The 18,036-nt window shown below is 43.1% G+C and overlaps 1 protein-coding gene across 6 annotated transcripts in view; it reads left to right on the top strand.

The window, feature by feature from the left end:
* The window catches only part of LOC132959415 (microtubule-associated protein 2-like), a 48,994-nt gene that overhangs the window by 12,164 nt on the left and 18,794 nt on the right, over positions 1-18,036 (top strand). For all 6 annotated transcript variants that reach the window (XM_061032404.1, XM_061032403.1, XM_061032402.1 and 3 more), the window contains exons 2-3: positions 7,087-7,159; positions 13,147-13,205. The gene's annotated coding sequence lies outside the window, so the exon portion shown is untranslated. The remainder of the gene's footprint in view (positions 1-7,086; positions 7,160-13,146; positions 13,206-18,036) is intronic.

Genomic DNA, 18,036 nt, shown 5'->3' with positions numbered 1-18,036 from the left:
TGACCTCCAGCTGTCCTCCTCTGTTGGAGCTGCAGGACTTCAAACCCCAGCGTCTGACCACGAGTGCCCAGATCACAGTGCTCCCTGTGTAGGTGCTAATTTAGAGCAGATGGCATGTGGACACCGAGGCTCAGAACTCCCATCAACAGGAAGTGTCTGAGAAACAAGGGACACCCCTGCTACAAATCACAGCTTTTCCTCACTGCCAGCCTGCCTGCTCTGTGATCCACTGACACATTATTAGAAAAACACTTCAGCAAACATCACGAGAAAGCAATAATAAGATGTGTATATATAACTGATCCATCTTTTCGGTCTCATTAATTCTTCTGGCTGTTTCTGTGCACTCTGCAGGCGGGAGTGCATCATCCTCGACCTTTGAAATCTCTCGCCTACTTGATGAATTATTTGTTTGCCGTGCTGCGCGCAGACACCCTGCAGCTGCAGATAAGGATCATATGCAAACCAACACATGAGCAAGAAAGCTTCTAAAATAGAGAGTGAGCACCTGAGGCCAGAGTTTTTCATCAGTTGCTGCAGCAGTAGTGCTAGAAGTTCAAGGAGGCAATTTGATGCGCCAGATTTCCTTCAATTAGACCAGAAATCTGGGTAATAACTCGGTCAGGTCGGAACTAACAAAGATAATACACTTATCTTAGACTCAATATGATGCATGCTTTCAGAGGATATCAGGGACAGGGAAAGAATCGCAGAACAAACATGCAGATTTGAAGTTTTCTAATAAGTCATAAGAAGTTATTCAACAACAGTTTTCTGTACATCCATGTGTAAATTACAAACAGGAAGTGCTAACAGTTAATTTGGCATAGTTTCAACAGTTACATCTCCAAAAGCATCATGGGGATTGAAGTTTCTGTGTTCTGCTATAATGCCAGTTACTAAATGAGTTGCAGAATGGGCAAACATTGCTCCTTCTAGCAGCTTATAGATGATGTTTTGTTGTTTTTTGAGTATTTTTTGAGTTGCACACTTCATGTAAAAAAAAATAGTGAGCTGTTGCCATTGTGAGCTGTTTTTTCAGCTTTTTTCTACACGGAGGAGAATTACAAGGGGAGCAAAGAGAGAGAGGAAAGTATTCCCTCTGAGTACAAATGTTGTGATTTTTTTCCATGCAGCAATATGGGATCTTGTACGGTAGTCTGTTCGAGGGTGCAGCGCCGACTTCAAAGGCTGCAACTACACCCTGTGGTTGGTGTAAAGCCAGGCGCACGCGAGCTGGAGCATACACACAGCTTGGCAGACTGTCATATGCCATGCACTGTATATTGTAAAGCAAGCCCACGCCCTCAGACGGGGCGCACATTTATTTAAGTCCATAAAAAAACAGTTGGCTGCTGAGTTCTCACCCCTGAATTCCCCCCTTTTTCCCTGCTATAAAATCGACACACATACACACAGAGCAGCTCCACTTCCTGTCTGTTTCTTTCCCCTCGAATTACGTCGCTGTTTTCAACGGGCCTCTCAGAGGCATATTTCACATTTGAGGAATTTCCTGTGTTCTGCTTATAGGGAGGAATGACAGGCCAAGAGCGGACACACATACACACACTGGCCATCTTTAGCCTGACAGCAGAGGAGGGAGTGTGTGTGTGTGTGTGTCCATGTTGTATACACGCATAATATGCACCCTTGAGAGGCCATCTTGATGGGAGGTAGAAAATAAAGATTACGCCTTATCCATCAGTGTTAATATTAAATCCAAGGAGGTCCAGCTGTAGCATAGAAAATTGTTGGACCGGACCATTCTCATGTGTTATTGGTTGTGTTTTCTTCAGCTGTAGCATAGAAAGAGCGTTGGACCTCATGTGTTATTGGTTGTGTTTTCAGCTCCATTATGAATGGCATGCCAGTGCGCGGCTCTTTCTTTGCTATTTGCTCTTGGCTGTCCACTTTCAGTACCCACTTATGTTTTTATGCACTCAAGTGCTTTTCACAGGCCTTGATGCAATCGCACTCTCTGAGTAATGACAAGCAGCTGGGTCGCTGGGTAATTGTGTCAGCGTCGTCATGTAAAGTAAACTGTTGCTTTTTGCTCGACACGTGAATGGAGTCTGGTGAGACTGTAAATAAATAATCCGTCTTTTTGCCGCTCTTTCTAAAGACTTCTCATAAGTTCTCATAATAAGATAATCTACCATTGATTTGTAGTGCCGCCTGAACCCAGTTCATTTAAAGCTTTTTACGTGAACCACATTCAGCAGTAATTGTTTGTAAAGTCTTCCCAGGACGGAGATAACAGAGCACAGGAAAGTGTTCAGGAGTCTATGAACGGACTAATCTTTTAACACGAAATCCTCAAGCGCTGCTAAATCCACTGAATCATCCGTGTCACTGAGAGGATCACTAGTCTGTAGCCACATGGTCTGGAAACACCATTGTCACAACAACATACACTGAGTCACAAGCATTGGTTGATCTTCAAACACTTCAGGACGTTTCTGCTGATTTTAGTATCTATAAAACGTGTTGACGCTTCATACTGTTTAGGCTCAGTGGGAAATGAATGACTTCCTGATGACTTGTTGTGTCTGCCACAGTGCGATCCTGGTGTTTGTTATTGCGACCTGATCAGCAGGTTGAACAGGACCTGTGCGTGGCCTTTGGGTGCCGTGCTATATGTGCAGGGCTTTGAAAGGATGGAGAGGATCAGCTGCTGTGTTTGGCCTAGCTGCTCTTTAAATAACTTGGTTCCCCAAACACTTTAAAACCACTTTGCATCATAAAAAAGGAAGTTACATCATCCAATCATTCTAAATAACCCAATTAGATGGAAAAGATGCACATGAACACTGCTAACCTTGTAGCAGACAGCCAGATCAGCGTGGCTTTAGGTAATTAGATTTACAAGGTCTTCAACTTAATTTACTACTATGTTCAAAGCAAACTACAAAACAAGCAAGGAAAGGCGGTTATGGAGCCGTGGCTGTTGTGTGGATTCATTGGACGTCTTCCTGAAGCTGGAAGGAGATTGCTCCTGTGAATCCTTCTGCTGCTGCTGGAGTGATGATCCTCTGTCCTTAACGTGCATCTGCCAGTCGAAGAGATTATCAGGTCCATGTCTGGGTGAAAGTATTAACACGGCCGTCAATGCATGGCTTACAGTTGTCTGTATATATATATATATATATACTCTAGTGGTCAGAAAAGAATGCACGGTTGCAAATATTTGAGTATTTAGGAGTTTTCTTTTAATTTTAAGACTGTTTTAATGGGATCATCTTTTTTTAATATACTTCTAAAATATTTTTTAATTATTAATTCAAGTGTGTTAAACCTTTTCCGGCCTGTACATGATAAAAAACACAACTCATCGATGATGTTGTGATGTCACCAGAGCTAGTCTTAAATTTAGCAATAGACTCTAAATATTTGTCAGGAACCGTCCTACAAATGTTCTTGATTTATCATTTCTCGATTATGCTTTCGCCTTCGTCTCCACTTTCCTCAGCCCCCTCGCCTCTGTATCCCCAAAGACACTAACCCTGCTCTATAATCGATTCCTGCATTCATATGAACGGCTCTCCGCTGTCGTTGTAAACACAGAGAATGTCAGGTTTTTACTGTGATGCACTTTAACAGAGCTGGAAAAAACAGCTTTAACGACAATTTAGTTAGATGATGCAGAAGCCGCTGGAAATGAGCGGAGCTGATTTGTTCTCCAACACCTGCAGTACATTTACCCACTCAGTGAAACACAGCTTGTGCTGATGCTGCGTTTTTTTAAAATGTTTGAGTCATGCTGGCAGAATGAGTGCGGTAAGGTGACAGCTTGGGGGACAGCACTTAGTATCGGATTCATAGCCTCAATGAATATTAGTACAAGTCAGCGACAGAAGCAAATGATGCTCAGTTTGTAATCTTTTTTACTGAAGGAGAAGCAGGATGGAGTAACAGCTTTTGTTTGTTTGCCTTGTTCTTGTTGTTGTGGATTTCATGTCTAAGATATTTTATAGTTTAGTGTGGAGCTGGTATGATAACAGAAAAGTCTATGGTACAGCCTTAAATGAGGTATCTGCTAAAGAAACGATTTCTGTCCTATCGCACATACTAACATACTAATATATGTAAATTGGGTGTCAACAGGTCGATGCTAACGGGCAGTGACGAATGTCAAAGCTAGCAAAATGTCAGTGATCAGTTTTTGAATCAAAAGATTTTTTTTCATTTAAAGATAATGTAAAAATAGGTCGACACAGAAGATAAAGCGGTATTTTATTGTATTCAGTATTTCTCTGGAGCTCTCTGGACAGTGTTGAGCTTGATTTCAGGAAACACTTCCAGTCCATGCAGGCATTCCTACAGGCTTAGTAGCATACAGATGTTAAAAAAAAAAAGACTGCATATATTTTAACACCAGTGGTAGTCGTGGCTAACTGTCAATGGACATATGCTAAATCCAGTATCAGAATTGATTTAAAGATGAATAAATGGTGTTTCTAGTTTTAGTAAATAAATGCTTTCCCTATTCTCAACTTGACTTTCTAAATGTTCAGACCATCCATGAAATCTCCCGTCCAAATCCAGATGAAGGAGTCCAGGCAGATTACACCCGAGCCCTTTCGATGATCCATTTGGCTAATCCTGATCATAGTGAGTTGGCGGTGCCCCCTGTCTTACAGCTGGAGGGGGGCGAGCAGGACACATCATCACCATCAGGCTTCAGTCGGTTGACCCACACCAACCACTTCCAATACAGCAATGAGATTGACCTACCTTTTAAATACGGGATTAAATATCTGGTTTTATTGTGGCCTGTGAGAATATGTCCTGTGAAAACAATACTCATCTGAATGAACCAGTTTGACTTGTGTCCAGTAAGAGAACTTTACTTGCATCCAGTGGAAATAGTTTTTTTTATGACTATACAGTATGTCAAACATGTTTACACTTTGTCTCTCTAAAACTGAATGGCAACTTACTACTCTAAATGTCTATCTACAAGCTCATAATAATCTGAATTCACGTTAAACTTCAGCAGTAAATCATGACCTGTTTGCACCTTCCAGCAAATGTCTGTCTGATGTTTTACTGTCCAAACACAGAGTAAACAAAGCATGTAATCTGGGGACAGCAAGTTCAACATGCTGCTGTGTCTGTTGACAGTTCGCTAGTGGAGGATTGGCGTTAGCCGGACTAGCATCTGCTTTCTGGCAGCAGAGAAGCTGAGGGGAGATTAAATGTTAGTGTCTATGCTAGCTGGCTCTGCAGCTTCAGTCCAGACTTTGTTGTCGAAATCAGGGCTGGCAAAAGGCCTCTCTAAAGACGGCTGGCGTTGACAGGACTGTCTGCGCCTCTTCGAGCTCCCTGTCGTTCGCTCCCATGTCACCAAGCCTTTGCTTTTTTCCTTCGCGTTCATTTCCTTTGCCTCCAAATCCAAACTCTCAACAGAAACATCCATGCTGCTTGGTTCCTAGTTAGCACTTAACCTTTTTTAGAAATGTAAGAATTGAAAATCATGATGCAAGTCGAGGTGAAATATTATTCGCAGCTGCTGTTTAAAATGCCTCAATTACTGTCATCAAACCTGATCCAGACCTCTTCTCTGACAGGTTGATTACAGTGGTAAACTGATGTCTCTGTCCAACTCTTGGAACAAGACAAGCTAATGGTGGGACCGCCAGAGGATGTGATGTGGGATTGAAGGAGCACGGCCGTCTTGCTCCATCCCCTCTTTTCCTCTAATTTATTTTTTTATGTGGTTTAAGAACCGTATGACTGTGTCCTCTGTGAGTCAGACTCGCAGCAACCTCAGAGGCCTCTGTGAGGTTTGGCGGGCATGTAAGGGAGTCTCCTGAGATCATCAGCGTGGTCGTAGTGGATGCTCTCGTGGGTTAATTTAAGTCCCTCTCCAAGGACTGGATAGAAGTCTAATTCTAAAATGCCAAATACAAGAGGATTGTATGGCTTTTACTTTGGACATTTTTAACTATCAAAGATTGTTCAGGATTTAATCATGCCTTTTAAAAACTAATCTAACTCTACATCCTGGATGTCAGGGGCTGGTTTCTTATTGGTGTTACAAACATACAAAACACTGCTCTGTGTGTCTCCATTAGGAATCTGAAGGAGACTGTAACTTTGCATAATCCAAATACATGTCAATTTATCCAGCTGTCCACGTTTGTACTCATTCATTCTTTTTCTTGACCTACTCGCCTCTAAATTTCTGAATTTATTCACAACTCTGACAATTGTAGCACTTGGTGTGACGGATGGCTAAACACTGGAATCATTGTGAGCCTCCGGACTATAAATATATTTCATTTCATGTGGTTTGAGGCTGGAGTAAGGAGAGGGGAATTAGGCTTTTCTTCAGTCAGTCAGTGCTACTGGGTTGTGTGCTTTTTGCTCTGCATGTCAGGCCTCTGCAGTCCCTCTCTCAGACCCCCTTTTCTCCCCCCTTGTTCCCCCTCTCTCTGCCTTTGTTTCAGTGCTACTGCTGCAGTGGGCCATGCCTGCAAATGAGCACAAGGACAGAGCAATTATTCAGCACGGGGCAAGCCCAGCACCCCTCTTTTTGTACGCACACACACTCATTCTCCACCCGTCATGTTCGGATGTGTCATGCATTCATAATGTGAACTTCTTTTGAAGAGCAGAGGAGAATTTTAACGGGTGAGATGAACACTGAGAGGTGAATGAAATACGCTTTTTGGACGGAGTGTTTATCTTGGACCTCAATTCCCTCAGGGCTGCATTAGCTTCATATCCATTTCAGAGATTAATTAATGTGACTGACACAAACATACACACGTTTCTTCTCCCATCCCCCCCATTTTTTTCCTACCTTCCCAGTACGAGAGAGAGACACTGGTTTGGTTGCAGAGTGTGCACTGGTGCAAGAGCATCACGGAAGGGGGGGTGGGTGGAGATTTTCATGAGACAGCATGCCGGTTGGCTGTGTGTGTGTGTGTGTGTGTGTGTGTGTGTGTGTGTGTGTTTTCATGAGCTTGTAGCGGGGTGCTTGCCGGCTCTGCTCGCCGGCGAAAGAAGCATCAGCTCATTTTTCTGTCGCTCAACCTTTTTTTTTTTTCCCCCTTCTTTCTTGTCTGTCTCTCTGTGCAGAAGCCGCTGCCTTGCCCTCCCCTTGAGCCCTCTTCACGTACAAGAAGCTGGAGTAACTGCCCGTCCCCACCAGGTGAGACACATTCTTTTCTTTGCTTGTTAGCCTTTGAACATAATAATTAAATTTACTAAGGCATCTGCATTTTTTAAAAGCATTTATAGCCACAGATTATATCTTTCTTTTGATGACTCTTCTTCCTACGAGCTTCCCTCTGATCTTTAGTCTCCTTTCATACCATCTCTCCTTTGTTTGCATGGCTGCTAATTATTCAGGTTATTTGCTGCTGACATATAAAAACAACAGAGTAAAAGAGCTGATGTGATAAGCCAGGGGTTGTTTCTGTGTTTTGGTGACCTATAGTCTTTGTGACGTACCCTGTCTAGACATCACTGATTATTCAGCCAGGAGGATGGCACATTTCACCCTGAGAGTGGAGTGCTGGAGTGTGTGTAAAAAAACAAGGCTTATAAAACCCTGAGACGTGTTAAACATCATATCAATTAGAAAGACAAAGGGCATTTGTGATATATTTAGAGGCTGGGGCTTGGATGGCGGGTAGCTGTTGGCGGTAACCGACTCATAGCCGACAGATTGTTGGTGGTTTCTTCGTGGGAGTGACAACAAGCCAAGCGAGACCACAGGACACATTGCACTGCCTGTCACAGTCGGCGTATCTGGCTGTGACAAGTTTGCTGAAGGCTGGGTTGGGTGGAGTCTGAAGGCGTGCGGTTTAGATCTGAGCAGGTGGCGATGGAGTGATGAGACGCCAACTCTGACTCCCAGGCGTCACCTTTTTTTTTTTTTTTTTTTTTCCCTCCCAGTCGGTCTTTACTTCTTCCCTCCCACTTTGTGTAGTCCTCCCCCTGCATGTTCCTGCTCTCCTCCTCTTCCCTCTCTTTCCGTGTAACACTCTTTTTTCTCATTCCCTTTTCTATTTATGAGTCAGGCTCCTTCTTACTTAGCCCCATTCAAGCGGGATAATAGACATTACTCTGATACAAACAATTTGCTGTCCAGCCTTTTATTTTGGTGGAATAGTATTTTCTAAAAAAAGTATAATAACAGATTCTGGTAGTTATTTACCTGCTAGCTTTTTAGTAGGTTTGTAATTGGTCTGTACTCTGACTGCTGGCTAGTTAGCTAGTACAAATGTTCTGGATTGTGACTTGTGCAGTAAGTAAACACAAGATAACTTCCACCCACAAACACTGATGAAGGACATCTAAACACTGCTTTTCATTTAATCTGAGTCATTTGAAGTTGAAGTGAGGGAACTTTTTTGGGTTTTAAGCTGAACATTGTTTTGATCTTTGACATTGTGCCAGAAGCAACCAGGGTGTCTGTCAGATCCACATTGACGTGCCCCCCAGTTCACCTCCATCCTCCCTCTCTCTATCTATCTCTGTCACCGTCTGCCTGCGTGGTCGCTGGGCAGGCCAGCTCCGAGGCGAGCTGTCGTTTCCTGGGAACCAACTTCGGATGACATGCGATGGCGTCGGAAGGGGAGGACAAGGGGGTACACAACCCCTCTCTCTGTCCTCATTTTTAGGGTCACAAATGGAGGCCTGTCCCCCCAATTATCATCCATCTCCGCCTCTTCCGCTTTTTCCTGCATCCGTCTTTTATGTCTGCCCGAGCTCATGCCCTCAGAGCGAGGTCATGTTACCCTCGGAGGCCACCATGGCAGGCGGTTAACCAACTGTTGAGTTTGCAGGGCAAAATCAGTGGGAGGGAGGGACATTGTTCAGGAGTCGACATGGCCCGTCTCCAGTGTTAGTCAGCGAGACGTTTGAATGTAATGGAGAAAAATGTAGGTGTTAGAATCTCAAAATGCCAAATGTTGAAAGAGGGCGTCATTGTGTTGCCCACCTTCACTTTTCCAACTGTCCGTTATTCCAGGAAGAAACCATTCTCAAGTTAAGAGATTTGTCTCGTTTGAAGTCTCTTGTAACCGTCTAGAAGAATGTATAATGCAGTCGAGTCAACACCACCCTCGACCTTGACAAAACGCCCCCGAGTGTCCGTTGAGAAGTGATACTTGATGGGTGTGCAGCTGGATGTCAAAGAAACGAGGTGACTAAAAAGAGACGCGTGCCGCTAAAACAGAATGATGACAGAGTGCAATCATGCTGGGGTCAAATACTTTGAGATTCAAGGGGTTAAGGGGTTAAAAGGCTGGAGTAATTTGATGGTATCTTCCAGACAACTTTCCAAATCTGATATTGTGCATATTTTTAAGCGTCCTCGAGTGGAAAAGTTCCTCATGGCTGTTAACTCGTAGCCTGCAGGCTCCCTTTCAGACGGCGTTGTGCTCTCCTGTCGATTGATGAATGTGGATGTAATGCTCAGAAACCATTTAGAAACCTACATCTATATGAATACAAACCAGTTCTCCCACCTGTCTTCACTTTTAAAGTGCAGCTGTCGCCTTGAGGGCACAAAAACATGCACCTGGTCCTGCCTGCTTTACATATTTCACTCTGCTCACTTGTGTTTGAGCTCGTACATTCCGGGCACAGAGCGTCTGATTTTTACATCCCATCTCTGAGGAATGTGTGACGCTACCACATTCATTTGTCTCATTTCGCTCCATGCCCAAATCTCTGATCTTGCAAAGCAATATCTTGCTCTCAGTTATCAGTTTAATTCCCCTCCAAACGGGTGCTACAATCACATTCATAATAAGCCTGCTCATCTCTTATGTCTTCTTCCTGGAGATTAATTAATGAGCCTCTCTCCCTGCAGACTTTGTCTCATTAGCGGGGCCCCTCTGTCACCGTCTGCATCAAGTGTTGAGGTGTAGAAAACAATCTCTCTGTCTCTCTGTTCACCTGTAAGATTGCACCAGAGGCCCTTCCCGTACAAAGGAGTTGAGGACTTTCTTGAGAGTCATGATTAAAAAAAGTCAAAGTGAATCACAGCTGCAATTACTCACTACATGAGTCCAGCAACGCAGAGATAATGAGGAGCTGTTGACGCTTAACACCACTCGATGAAATGAAAAACAAGGAATCTTAGGTGTGATTGCAATCAGAAAGACAATATTTATAAATGCTGATTGCGTTAGTTTGAGTCATATTTCTTGTCATTCCTCACCTTGACTTCAACTCTTCCTGTCTTTGATCCATTAAACATGCTTGTGTTTGTGTTTGCATGGAGGCCTGCATTGGCCCGAGGTAGTGGGTGGGTGGGTGTGTGTGGAGAAAGACGAAGGCTGCCTCTGTGAATTATAGATGAGGAAATGGGGTCGATGGCCAAGATAGAAGAGGATGAAAAGAGAGAGATGCTCCGCCAAATGTAGAGGCTGGACCCCCAGGACGGACCTACAATAAGTCCAAACAAACCGATAGAGCGTCTACAGCAACAGTATGAGCATGAATCAGCAAAAAAAAAACTTCACTTTTTATTCTCTAACACCGGTTGTAGAAGGTAGGATTAGTTCTGGCAGAAGCAACAAAGTCTTAGAGAGATATAATACAACCTCGGGCAGCTTCAGCCGATATTTAAATTTCTCACTAATAGCGTCCACCCTTACAAGCTATAACATCGCAGTGTGATGGCGTACCAGGATATACATTAATTTGTGTCGTGAAAGAATTTCTTTCCTTTTGCATCGTGACAACTAACCTCGATCAAAAGCAGATTTATTCACTGAAATTTAAAAAAGTTTGGACCACAGCCGGTACGAGACATGTGACAGAAACAAGAAACTGAACTGAAAATGGACCAATTCTAAAATGTTTTCCAGGTCCGGACACTTTTTTTTTTTTATACTTTTTTTTTGGGATAAGCTTGGGAATCTTCATGATGTTTTAAAATGATGAAAGAAAGCGCACCTTTTTTAAGCCATTGGGGGGGTCTATGGCATTGAATTAGGATTTTTCTGGCAGGAGGGTTTTAGGTACAAAAATCAATCCAAAGGCTGTGAGGAATGGACCCACTCCGGCTTAATGTGATGTTTGATACAGTGTCGGTTTGCTTTCATCTTTTGTTCTAAAGGCTGCTTTTCCAAATGATTGATGGTGAGATTTGGATAATGAATGTCCCGCAGGATTAGCCGTGTTAGAGATCAATACACCAGAATTAAAGGAAAGCCTGTAATGCCGAAAGCGCCGCTCAATAAAACCAAACCCGATAATGCTGGAAATACTTTTCTGTGATGTCGCCCCACTTCATCGCTCTCTCAGCTCACTGCTCATTTCAGCAAAGTTCAGGAAGGTTTATCGGCCTTTTCAGCCCGTCGCTGAGATCAGGATTCATTTCCTGTTAAGACTCTGATGATGAAGTCAAATCTGAGGATTAGGTCAGCCTCTGACCTCCTTAACCTCCTTTTCCGATATTTTCCACTCTTCCCCGTCTCCGTCTCTTCTGTCTTTGCTCTCAGTTTGACCCATTTGGCCTCTTCTTCCTCCTGGGAGGAACACGCAGATCAGTAAACTGTGTCAACGGTTTCCTCCGTTGTAGAGACTCTGGACAAACTGTTTGTGTGTTGTACAGTAACCGTTTCCCTCGACAGAAAGGAGGTGCCTTGTTGAGTTGATGGTCATCCTGCAGGTCTAATCGGTCAAATTATTGTCATTTCGTTGTGTAAAAGCTGCAATAAATGAGTTCAAATGTAACACTTCTTCTGGTGGGCATTAAAACAAACAAGCAAGGACAATCACATGAGCCCAACAGTGACAGAAGAAGAAGTCATTTGGTTTTAATGATTGAAAAGAAAAGATAATTGTTTCCACAAATGCCCTTGTGATCTATTATTTCCCCTCAATTACAGCTCATTTTCTCCACTTTCTTGTTTTGGCTCAAGATCACGAGTCGCTGCTCGAGCGAGGAATCATTTACTGCGACGCTTTTAAAAACACGACTTCTTCAATGACTCTATTCTTGTCACTCCTGGTATTTTTAGGACTGGGCGGTAACCACACATATCTGTCCACTGCTATTCCATCTACTTGTCCCTTTTGTTTTTCTTTGCTCAGCTTCCCTGACTAGCCCCATTAGACATATTACTGCCTCTCTGACCTTAGCTTCCCTTTTCTCTCACTCTTTGTGTTTCTTACTATTTTATTCCCTCTCCAATTTCTCCTCTCTATCTCAGTCTGTTATATCAACCTGCTTCCTCTTGGTGTCTGATATTTTTGGGTACAGCATTACCACAACCAGCTGAATATGAATTACATATGTATACTGTCTATACAGTTTTATGAATTTGACATACTGTGTCGCTATCTTCCCAGGCTGTAATATTTGTGTTGTGAACACAAACACCTTGTTATTTTTAATTTTTCTAAAAATACAAGCTACGTTTTAAAAAAAAAAAAAAAAGCAGAAGGATGAGTCAAGAGACATATTTCCTCTTCTCTGAGATGTTTCCTTCTCTTTAAACTCCAGGCCTCTTACTCTCTCGTCAGTAATAAATCAACCTCCTTCCTGTTTGGAGAATCGTTCCTCTGCTCTCTTCCCCTCCCTCATTTTTTTCTTCTATCCATTTCTTCTTCTGTCCTAATGTCTGTTTTGGCGCCAGAATCCCCCCCCCCCCCTGGTCCCTTCACACTGTTTTACTGTTAACAGGATGCTCTGTAGTGTCCCAAAAGCGAGGTAAATGTAAACGTGCAAATCTGTCTCTCTTTATGGCCGTCTTAAGCCTGAACTCATCCTCTGGCTCAGCCCCAACGGAGCCATGCAAGAGTAACACCAAATCTCAAAAACAGCTCTCCAGTGGAGCCCGTCTTATTGGCAGAAAGACGAGCCATCACTTGTTTCTGAAAGATAATCCCTCTCTTTTCTTCTTTGATTATTGTCATCTCTTTAATCCTCTGCTCAGAAACAGTGTCCCGTCTAATTTCTAAGTTTTCAAATAGAGTTTTCTAGAGATCATGCTCAGTGCTTATCGCGGTTTCTAATATCGGGATGGGATGTGAAAGACGGGACACTCGGGTCCATGTGCACAGAGTCAGTGAATCCAACCGGCTTCAGCTCGACCCCGTGATAAAACTCCTTATTGATTTCATTTTCTTGCTGTCCTAACATGTAGCCACTTTCTCTGTTTTCGAACGCAGGTCTGAGCAGACCCCTGATCCCGGCTCCTTTCATCCCTACGTGAAGGCAGCTCTCTGAGGTAGGTCTGTGCACCAGCAGATCTTCACTTTGCAGCGACTTTACAGTTGCAGATCAATCAAGAAGAGATGGAATCATACAGGTTTATACATTTTGGTGAAGCTTGAATATAACAGTGCCATATCACGATAATACTATGCTCTCCTTCTTCTTCTCCATGACATTTCACACTCACTGTTCCCATGACTCATGGGGGGCCCCGGGAGTCAGATCTAAGTGGCTGCACTCAGCCAGATGATTAGCCTGGCTCTTTGTGGATATGTAATAGCTGCGGAATTATGCGCCGCAACATGTGGGAAAGTGAGCGAGAGGACGGTTGCTTTTTGGCGGTCAGAAATATGAAACATGACATCAAACCCAAACAGTCATTAAGTCGAGAACATGATCTCTTGTTTTGAGCTTTCTCTGCTTAAATGTGTTTGAGTTTCTTGAGCGATGGAGGGGCGATATGATAGACTTGGTTGTTCAGAGGAGTTGTTTCAGAGAAGTCTCCTGTTTGTGTGTGAGCGTCTATCTTTAGCTCATCGTTAGCAGTATGTTTGCTCCCAGTCTGAGAGGTGTGGCTTTAACTTCATGGGTGCGTTTGTTTGCCTGTGGTTACGTTGTTGGGTGTCTGTGCCAGCGTTCGGGTTGACGTGGGCAGGGCATGTGTTGAGGTATGAAGGGTGTGAGCTGTCAATCAAATCCTCATAGATGGAGCTGCTGCACGTTTCCTTTTTTAAAACACTGAATGCCTATTCAAACTTCAGCAACCTGTCTTTTTTAAGATCAAATACATTTGCTTAAAACATTGAAAAAACATAGAGTCGTATAATATCCTTTATTCAACTGTTCCAGCCTGAGATTAAAAACCTTGTCCCCTTTTATCCCCTTTTTTGTCTCTAAAATCCTTATCACAGCAAAACTAGTGCTGAACTAGGATACCACCCCCCATCAACACCAGCCTAAAGTCTAGCATTACATCACCAGCCAAGCCGCCATCATCAGTGTATCGATGGATTTAAAAGACTCGTGTCAGTATAGTGTTGTGGGACGGACCCCTGGGGGGGCTGCGCCTGGAGGATCTTGTGACCTATTTCAAGATCCATAACGTGGTCAAAGTCAGCTTTCTGCAGCCAGCATCCTCCACTGACCCCTCCCACACTGGGGCTCACATCACCATGGGAACAGTGACATCAGAGTGGGGCGGGGCTGATGTGTGCGCCAGGAAATATCTCATCTGATGAGATTGGAGGGCTGCAACTAAAGTGAATGAAATGCAAGCACGCAGGCGTCGAGAGGAGGGAATAAATCTCAGCAGGCAGTTTGAGTCTCTTTCAGTTAGATTCAACCTTAACTCGTCCTCAAGGGGCAAAAAATCAGTTTGCACATTTACTTCAGTCTTAAAAAGTCTCTTTAAGCATCAAAAATCCTTTGATTTTACAAATTACCTGCAGTGGACTATTTTTCCAATTGAAGTGTGTCAAAAAAAAGCTAAGCTAACGCTACATTTGAGTCAATTAAAGGGATTTAATACACGATTGTTAACATTTTTATATTTATTTTAGGAATAAAGCCACATAGGGGTCCCAATAACTCTTTCAAATGCCCATGTTAGTGGTATAATCTAGGTGCACCTATATTGCTGTTATTACGGTACTTAATCTGCAAGATGTGGAATAAGACCAGCACCTCTTCCACATGAGTGTGCGTTTATGTTTTGCCACACTTGTCATGCTGCTGGTGTTCACCGTGCACACACTTCATACACACTTGCAGCGGCTCATTATACTTCAAGCCCCCCCCCCCCCCATGTCTTGCTGAGTCAGTGAAACATAATCCTCCGTCTGCTCTGGAGGAGGAAGCAACTAGATTCTGAGTTGTTGCAGGATATGGGAACCTTGACTGTCCTGTTGTCCTTCTTTCAGGATCCATCATCTATTGTTGACTTACTGTACATGCCGTGTAGAAGGCTGTTTACAGTCAACTGAGGAGTTTTTATTTATTTAAATGTCCTTTAAATGTTACTTAACAGTTAAACTTGCAGTTTTTCACGGATAGACATGCACACATCTTTGTCTTCATGCAGTTTTTGTACAAAATTTTGGGCAAAAAATGAATAGAATCAAAGTTTTGTACAATATTAGTTTTACCTTACAGTTTGCACACGAGGAAATTGGTGTCCCAGAGTTGCTTTTTTTTTTGCACCTGTTTTGTTCCCCCCCCCCCCCCCCCCCACAATTACTTATATTTTATCACTGTTTAGAAAAAAGGTACCTTCCTTTAAATGTGTTGAATTTGGTCTTAAGTATCCAATCAGAGAAGATAATTTCTTCAAATGTCTATTCAAAACGTAGGACTGCTCAGCAAATTAAGGGCTGATGAGTCAGACATTCAAAAGGTCAAAATGGTATCATTTAAACTTAATGGACATCAATCTTGGAAGAGGGAAAAAGAGAACTCAGGCTTGATGAAACAGTATAAGAAGTATGGGTAAGAGAAGTCTTAATCAATGATTGGAGGGCAGATACCTAAAGACAGAAAGCAAGCTTATCACCAATGGTTACTTACAGTATAGGTTGACACACACACACACACACACACACACACACAAAGACATACACACACTTGTTCGCTCTCACACGGGGGATTAAGGCCAGGTTGGCCTACTGAGACGGCCTGCCAGGGACTCCAGCCTCCCTCCTAAATGGATGCTGACATTCCGATGTGAGTGGCGCTCCACAGAGGCGTGACGACTGACCCAGATTGGGGTGGGGTTGGTGGCGGGGCGAGACGCAGATGGAGATGAGAAGTGAGGTCGGATTAGGGACAGGGTGGGGTGGAGTCGGTGGGGAAGAAGGAGGCAGACGATGGAAGGTAGAGTGAAGTAAATCTGAAAGGTGGGGGGGGGGGGGGGGAGCGTGATGAAAAACAAAAGAAAAAGGGAGGAAATTGAAGAGTCGAGTCAGACAAGCCTCAGGCCTCCTGCCACACCTTCTAGACTTTTCTGTGAGAGATCACGCTGGCAGGTTCAATTTAAGACATCAATGCCAAGATGTAATTGGATTTGACGTTCCTTTTTTGGTCTCCAGGTGGTGTTGGTTTAACCCTTTAGAGATCAGGACAATGTTTTGGTTTGCCTGCTGAGCAGACGAGGGCTAACAGCGAGACTTCTGGCTAATCATGTTTTTGTTATTGAGGAAAGGCTAATTTACAAGGATTTTACCAGATGTCAAATCAGGAAGTTTGGGTTTGTTAATGAGTTTGTTTTTACCCGTCGTCACCCTAAAAATAAACAAATGTCATTTATTATTTCTCCTCGAATTAAAGGATTATTCCACCGCACTTCTAAGATGGCTACAAAGCAAAATTAACTCTGAACTGAGAATGATGCTGCGTTAGTAAATCACGTATCTAAAAACGATGAAAGAGTATTTTCTGTTAATTTACTGTCGTTACAAAATAAATCTAGTGAGAACTTTCTGCCTAAAGTGTTTCATATGTTCGGCAAGATAACCCTTAAACACTTCATCATTTTTCTATGACACAATAAGAATTGTAAAGAGCTACGAGGGAGCTACGAGAGAGGGTAATGTTGGATCACGTTAACCGTAGGAGGATGACAGGGTGTGCCTGGAGAGCAAGGTCCTGAAGGGTAGGCTAACCCGAGACATCAGGAAAAAGATAAACAATGAGGCATGGGAAAACAAATGCATTTCCTGTTTAAAAAAAAAAAAAAAAAAAAAAACTGTTTAGAATATAACATTTCATATAAACGCTCGTCATGAAATGTGGTTTCTATCACTGACATTTTGGTCCAACTGGGTCAGATTTGAGTCACACAGGTCAAAATACTGGAACCAGTTCTTCTTAACGTACTTTGTATAAAAAGTGGAGTTGTTCTTCAAATACTGAAGCATAGATAAACACATTGAGCCAACATATTTAAATAGTTATTTTGGGCAGATGTGGACACCTGGCATGCATTGTGTTTCATTTGTGAGGGAACTGCTTTTGCTTTTCACCCATATTTTGGTGCTGCTTTTTAATCAAATGAAACACAAAGGATTTATGTAAGCAGCCGAGGTTTATGACACCCTTTTTGTAAGGGCAATGTGTGAAGTGTGGCATAACGTTGCCAAAACAGCAGCTGAAAGCAGGTCAATGCGATTCAGAACCGGCATCAGCACAATGTGTCCGTAGGTGCTCCAGTTTTCTTCCTTAGCAACAGCTGGGACCAGACCCCGCCTGTGACGGAGCCCGGGGCTGAGATTTTCAGTCTCAGACAGTTTGGCCCAGTAGATGTATTAGAGTGTCAGTGGGTCTATCTCCTCCTCTGCTCTCCTCTGATCCTCACGTCTCCCCACTGCAGCAGACATTAGCCGGGATCACTGAGAGCCTGTCGTCATGCAGCGCTGCAGGGAAGAAGAGGAGATAGACTTTGAAAGGAACGAAGAGGGAAGCAAGAGAGAGACAAATGAGCATGGGAGATATTTCACAAAGGATTATGCTAATATTTTAGATCTCTTACTTTCTTTCTTGTAAAAGATAACTAAGTTTTGAAAAGAAAAGTTAGGGAAATATTCTTTTTTTTGGCATAAGAAGATACTGTACTCCTCTCTCATGGTTAAATATGTAGCCTGCTGGTTTGTTAGCCTAGCTTAGCTTACAGACAGAAAGCAGCAGGACATATCTAACCCTCTTCTGTCTTGTTTAATTACATTTTCTTTTTCATTAAAGGCTTTTGTTTTTAGGATTTTTTTGTGCATTTCAACAACAACAAAGACGAGGTTAGGGTGAGTAAAAAGGGGAACACGAGTTTGGAAGGCGTGTAAGATAGAGAGTCAAACTGG

Source organism: Labrus mixtus, chromosome 24 (assembly GCF_963584025.1).
Source record: "Labrus mixtus chromosome 24, fLabMix1.1, whole genome shotgun sequence".
Taxonomy (NCBI): domain Eukaryota; kingdom Metazoa; phylum Chordata; class Actinopteri; order Labriformes; family Labridae; genus Labrus; species Labrus mixtus.
Note: the sequence above shows the minus strand (reverse complement) of the source record. Positions and strands in the feature narration are given on the sequence as shown.